Below are 7391 nucleotides of genomic sequence, written 5' to 3'. Positions count from 1 at the left end.
CTGGAGCCATGGGAACTTCCAGGTAACTGTGGTTCTAAGAAATGAATAGAAAGTAGCATTGAGTCATTATGGTAGCTGCCTCATGAGTTGTTGACAGAGTTCAGGACCCTTATAAAGTAGGAAGATTGAACATCAAAAAGAAGATGTTGAGTTGAATGAGGTGAGCATATATAGGCCCAAAGAACAGAAGAAAAAAAAAAAAGATTTGTCTGGACTAGTGTTTCCCAAAATGCATCCCCCAGAATATCATACTAGTTAGATGTTTTTAAAATAAAAGGGTCTGTGATAAAATAAATTCTCAAACAGAGCTAACTATATCAACCTTTTTTGGAGACTCACAAAGTACATTCCCAGAATAAAAGCTCTGAGAAGTCCTTTCGTGAAAGTACACGTTTATTGGTGATTCCAACATTTCCCGAGCCTGTTTGGCTGTTTCCTTTGGGAACTTTTTGAGACTGTCTTGCTTTGGGGATCACTGTGTAATTCTTCAAGCTCCTCGGGGTCACTGCTGTGTCTTGCTCACTTTAGATCGTCCATGTTTCGATTGGGACCGATATATGGCAAGTATTTGATAAATCCTAAATCAGATGAGTGAAGGAGTGGATCCAGGTAGGGCAGAAATCCTGGGAGAAGCACAACGAGGCAGAGTTGGGACAGAGCATTGGAAAGAGTTTCATTAAGGAACATTAGACGGTAGAAAATCAAAACCAGTTCCATTTATTTTTTTAAATGCTAGCTGGTAATCAAAGCTGCACTTATACACACACCTGACTCTACTTCCTGAAGCTAGTCCGTCCCTTCACTCGGGGATAACGGTGTCTCCTCCTAGGCAGTGAGCTCCCATACCCCCGCTTGTCACAGAGGCTCATGGTGACCTCTCCAACATCGCCTTTTTCCTCAATCCCACCCACTTCTCCACCTTCTGGAAAAGAGGTCACTCCCGTTCCATCAAAGAGCCCTCCTAGGGATCTGGGCTGCTCATGGGACATCAGTGAAGCATGAAATCCCAACTCTGCAACAGCTCACGCCAAAGTCGGCATCAAAGTGGTTCTCCATCGGGGGTTGTGACTCTTCCCTGGTCTTCACACACGTGACTCTAACGACCCTGGGAAGCACCTTAGGAGATGTTACTTCAGCTTGGATGCTCCGCCTCAAACACAGTTTCTTACTCATCCTGTACCATATTTCCGTCCCCCCCACGTTTTATTTATTTATTTAACGAATATTCATCATCAATCCCATGTGTCAGGTTCTGTACTCAGCACTTGGAATATACCAGTAAACAAAACAGAAAAAGCCCCCTGCCCGTGAGGGGCTTATACTCCAGTGGAGAGAAGGAACGACAAACAGTAAACATCAATGACACGTTTGATGGACGGGAGCCACGATGCGCGTCCGGACGCACGGGAGCCGGAGCTGTGGGAGAGGAAGGGAAAGTAGAGCGAGTTGCTCTCCTCCCATCCAGGGGCTACTGGACCCCTGGCCAGCGTGACCTCTCATTCAGGAGCTGGGTAGGAGGTAATGGATGGACAAATCTTCGAAGTCAGCCCACGGGAGGGAGAGCGTGCCAGCCGCCTAGAGCATTTCCGGTTTGGGGGATTCTCTTCTCTGTCAGAAACACCGCTTTAATACAAGGAGGGGGAGACGGGCCTAAGAATATTCATCCTTTATCATAGGTAAAAGATCAAATTATCGTGGACACCGCAGTACATATGAAGGAAGCATGGTCGTTCCCGCCAGCCTAGGAGAACGGTGGGGATAAGCAGCGAAAGGTATGTATACAGACTCATTATTCCTTCCTCTTTGCACTTATTTCCAGAATTCAGGATTTTGAAAGGCAACGGTTATGAGCAAGTGCCTTTCCCCATGAATAGCTGGCAGCATCAGCGTCCTCTTTGTTTCATGTTCTTTTCTCTTGGCCCCACAAGCATCTGAAATTCTGGAGGACTATTAGCCTCACCCACATTTCAGAAGCTTGTTTTCAAATGACCTCAGTTTCAAGGCGGGGCATGTCCTGCAACCTCTGACCTGACCTTCTTTCTGCAACTTCAAATGCTCTTAGGCCTCAGGACAGTAGGCCTGATGCAAGTATCACACCAGGAAAAGAAAAAAAAAAAAAAAAGACAATGGGACCCTTGACATTGGCTGACATTGACCAGCCTACTGGGCCCCTTGCCTTAGTGCATGGTTCCCAAACTGTGCTATGAAACATGTGCTGAGAAAATGCAGTGAACTCACAGGGGTTCCGTGGGACATTTTGTTCCCAGGGAAAACACAGCCATGCTCAACATTTGTCAGACAGTGTGCAAAATACTAATTCAAGGTAATTCAGCTTCAGTATGAGACTCATATTACATTTTCCTTTCGATGATACCCTCTGTCTTTGCAAAGTTGGATTTTTAGCAGTGGCTAAGGCAAAAAGCAAGTGCCGCACAAAGATCAATGTGGACCGAGAAATGGGAGTAGTGGTTCCAGTCTGATTTCAAGCTTTGAGAATTGTATGCAGTGCCCAACAGGCACTCACAATCCATTAATAACTAATTAGGGTTATTTAAGAATGAAATCAAAACAGTTTTTTTTTCTTTCAAATTTTTTGTGTTAACTTTTTAAACAGCTACAAAGTTGTTAAAACATAAACACTAAGTTGTTAGGATCTAATTACTTAATAAATAAAACAATTAGGTGTTTCTTTTAGCCTAGGAGCACGGTGAAAAAAAGATACAGAACATCAAAAGTGCTACAAATCAAGAAAGTTTGGAAATCTCTACTCTAGTGATTATTTTTTTAATGTTAATTTAAAAATTTTTTTAACATTTATTCATTTTTGAGGGACAGAGTGGGAATGGGGAGGGGTAGAAAGAAAGAGAGAGAGAGAGAGAGAAGGAGACACAGAATCCCAAGCAGGCTCCAGGCTCCAGCTGTCAGCACAGAGCCCAATGCGGGCCTCAAACCCACAGACCACGAGATCATGATCTGAGCCGAAGTCAGATGCTTAACGGACTAAATCACCTAGGCACCCCTATTTATTTTTGAGAGAGAGACAGATAGAATGTGAGCGGGGGTTGGGGGAGAGAGAGGGAGACACAGAATACAAAGCAAGCTTCAGGCTCTGAGCTGTCAGCACAGAGCCCTACACGGGGCCCAAACTCACAAACTGGGAGAACATGACCTGAGCTGAAGTCGAATGCTCAACCAACTGAGCCACCCAGGCGCCCCTCTAGTGATTATTTTTTTGACATCACTCTTCAGTGAAATCTCAGCAGAATTCTAGAACCTAAGAATGATGATGATAAAAACAGCAATAGTAATAGCGAACATATATTAAGAATTTATTATGTGCCATGTTTTATGCAAAAGTTTTCTCACATCATTTCATTTACATGCTTTCGCAATTATTTTCTATTTTCCTTAACCCAGAAATGATAGTCCTGACTTTTCTCAGAGTCTTCTGCTCTGGACCGATGGAGAAAATTTAAGAACTAGTTGATCTTTCTTGTGATAAATTCAGTGGAAAACACTATAACTTTTTTCTGACAATTATAAAACCAATGTTTCTATTCCTTGCTGCATTTTTCAACAATTCGCACATTAAAAACAAACAAACAAATCAACCAAACAAAAACCACCTATGTTTTCTAAAGTATGCACATTTTCACCAGTAAAAATCCATCAACCAAAATTAAGTCAGCACTGATCCATATGAGGCACCGTGGAGGTTACGAAAAGACTTTAATGCATCGTCTCTGCCCTCAAGGGACTTGTGGTAAGGTTTATACACAAAACAACTAGAGGAAAATAAAAAAAACCGTATATACTAAAGGACTAAAGGACTACTATACTAAAGTAGACATGTGTAGGCTAGAAGGAGTATACTGAGAGATTATACAGGGAGAGAAATGAGCCCTGAGACCAAATTGTCACAGACCAGGCCCATCTGCACTGTGATTCTTGTCTCACTTCTTGCAGTAAACAACCTTCTCCTCCTTTCTAGCCATCTCTCCTGGAGAGTCAACACTTCCATCTGTTCCAGAACACCTATCTTTTTCCACTCGAAGGAAGATTTTGTTTCTATGGAAATCACCTCCATTTTGAACATCATCAGAGATAATTTTCCTCTTGCCTATGAGCTTGCTAACTTTGGTAACTTCAACAAAGGAAGTGATCTCATAACTGCACTGTGCCTTTTGGTTTTTATATTATTTCTCCTTTCTCTTCTCTAGCCTAACTTTCTTTTTTAAATATATGTATGTGTGTGTGTGTGTGTGTGTGTGTGTGTGTGTGTATAAGTATAATGTCCATATATATATATATATATATATATATATATATATAATGTCCATTGTTCCTGTGCCTTCACTATCAATTTTTTGTTTGAGCCCTGCATTTCTCTTTGCCATTTTATTACTAATGTTATTTTTAAGTTTATCCATTTAACCATTCATCAACAATTTAGTATGTGTCTGCTATTATATCACTGCATGTTCTAGGTCCTGGAGATAAACTGATGAACAAGAAAGACGTGAGTTCTTCTCTCACAGAGACTAGTGGGGTACATAAACAAGCAAACCATATTTACAACAGATCTTGATGATTGCTATGATGAATATAATGTCAAGGGGCCAAGGAAGCCATGGTGGTCAGGGAAGGCTTCCTGGAAGAGATGATGTGTATTTTGGGTATTGATGGACAGAAAGATGATAGATGGGTATGAAAGGATTCAGAGATGTTCATGCAGAAGAAATCCAGGCTGTAAATTAGAAAGGGCATAACACATTTTAGGGATAAAACTAGTTTAGTAATTAGTGTTGGGTATTAAGTAGGAGGGAAGTGAGTTCAAGAGGAGTGGTGAGAGCATATATTCAAGAAATAGGCAAGGGATTCATCATGAAGATAAGAGGCACCCCTCAGTGACTTTATGTAGATAATGGCATGATAAGTGAGGGCCAAGATTGGAAGCAGAGAGGTGAAGAGTGGACAGAAGAGGATGAGGACTTAAATTAGGGACACAGCAGTGAAGATGGGGAGACACGGGCGAATTCAAGAGATAGGAATTTATAGAATGTGGGAGTGTTTGGATATTGATGTTGAGACAGAGGTGGGCATCAAAGGCGGTTGTGGCTCCATTCACTCAAGTGGGAAATGTAAGAGAAATGTACTTCAATAAAATAAACAATGATTTTAGTTACAGACAAGGTGAAAATGAGTTATCTCTGGTCCATTCAAGTGACAAATTGGGCCTAGAGGTTAAGAGAAAGGGACGGAGTTATAGATCTTGAATACATCAACCTGAAGGAGATAACTGACAACTTCTATTGGACAAATGTCTTTGGTTTTGAGTCCTGTGTCCACCTTCTTTACTTTGACATAGGTCACACTTTCTTGGCACTTGTTCTATTTGGTTTCTCAATCATTCTCCCTTCTATTTAGTATATCATGACTTCAATAAACATTAATTTTCTTTGCAGAGTTTCACGGCTTCCAATATTGAGTTACAGATGGAAGGAGGAAGAGAAGAGGAAGGGTGAGGGGAGAAAAAGAAAAAGAAAGAAAAGTCCAGCTTGGATCTGCAGTATGTTGTATTGATCAATTCATTAATTCAAAACACATATTTATTACTGGGCACTTCCTGTCAGGTGCCAGGCACATACTAGATGAGAGGCTGGAGAAACAATAGTGACTTCTAATGCTGATAAGCTGGTTGAGTAGATCTTCAGTAATTTACCAAACAAATGTATCTCCATACCCTATAAAAAGTGCTATAAAGTAAACAACATCTATAAAATCTTGCTACTCAAAGAGTAGTCCATGGACCAGAAGCATCAGCATCACCTGGGACCTTGTTAGCAAAGCAGAATCTCAGTATTCACCCAAGAACTACTGAGAGAGAATTTTAACAAGATCCCTGGGGGATTTGCACGCACGTTAAATTTGAGAAGCACTGCTCTGGAGTGCACAGGCCGTGAGAGAAAAACAACAGGTGGGACCTAAACTCATCTTGGGGGTCAGGGAAGAGTTCCCTGAAGAAAAGGCTTCTGATTAGGCTAGAGAGGTAGGTTAGGGCTGGATATCATGGGACCTTGTAGGCCATGTTGAGGACTCTTGTCTTGTTCCCAATCCCAAACCGCCATAACAAAATGCTACGTAGACTGAGTGGCTTAAACCACATAAATGCGCTTTCTTGGGGTTCTGGAGGCCAGAAGTCTGAAATCAGCTTGCAGTGTGTCAGGTTCTGGTGATGGCCTGCTTCTGTCTGTGTTGTCACTTGGGTGAGAGAGAAACGATCTCTCTCCCTGATGTCTTCTCTTTTAAGGGCACTAATTCCATCATGAGAGTTCCACCCTCATGACCTAATTGTCTCCCAAAGACCTCATCTCCAAATACCGTCACGTTGGGGCTGAGGGATTCAACACAGGAATTTGGGGGAGACGCAGTTCAGTCCATAGCAAAGATTTTGAGCAGAGAGAAGAATGTAGAATCATCAGAATTCTACTTTCAAGTGAATTCTTATTTTGACTGATGTGTGGAAAAGGGACTGAAGGGATCAAGAAAACATGCAGGAGGCCAGCTAAGAGCCTGTTTCAATAGTCGTGGTGAAAGACACAGATATCTTGGACAAAACTGCATTGGCAGAGATGGAATGAAGTGAAACATTTCTAAACATTTAGTACTGAACCTAACAGGCTTTGATAATGGCTTTCGTATGGTGGTTGGGGAGAGAGCATCAAGAATGACCACCAGGTTTTTGGCTTGTGCAATTGGATGGATATGATAGCAATTCTCGAGATAGGAATCATGAAATCAGCAAGTTTACTCATGGCACCTCACTAGATACGACGAAAATGTAGAAAGAACAGTAAGAGTGGCCATTATTTAGTGGACATTTGTCATGTGTCAGCCACCGTATAGATGTTTTAAGTACATTATCTTGATATACTATGCAAACCTTGCCTTCCGAGGTGGGGCGATAAGCTCACCATTAGGGGTTTAATGGCCTGGTAAAACGAACAGTGCAGAACGCTTTCAGAGGAGAAGAACGTCAGAGAAGACAATGTGAACAGAGAAGCCATAACAGACAAATGAGGATGCAAGCTGAGGTCTAAAGGTTGGATAAGATTTTGTTAAGTGAAGCCCTTGGGAGTCAGGTCTGGGGATGGACTGTGGGAGCCAGGTCCCAGAGAAATGAGCATGCCTCCATCAGGAGGTTCACTTAGGAAAACAGTGTAGAAAAAGTTGAGTTAGAAGGGGGGGGGCAGGTTATGAAGAACGTTGAGAGTCTGTGATTTGGATTTTAAGAAAGGAGGCATTGAATATGAGAGGAGCATGACTTTGCATGATGGGAAAACCTGTCTGGCAACAGGGAATCTTCTTGAACGTGGGGAGGCTTGATCCCA

This window comes from Panthera pardus, unplaced genomic scaffold (assembly GCF_024362965.1).
Source record: "Panthera pardus isolate Hobbes unplaced genomic scaffold, ASM2436296v1 HiC_scaffold_1, whole genome shotgun sequence".
Taxonomy (NCBI): Eukaryota; Metazoa; Chordata; class Mammalia; order Carnivora; family Felidae; genus Panthera; species Panthera pardus.
The sequence above is the reverse complement of the archived record's forward strand: the minus strand, read 5'-3'. Positions refer to the sequence as shown.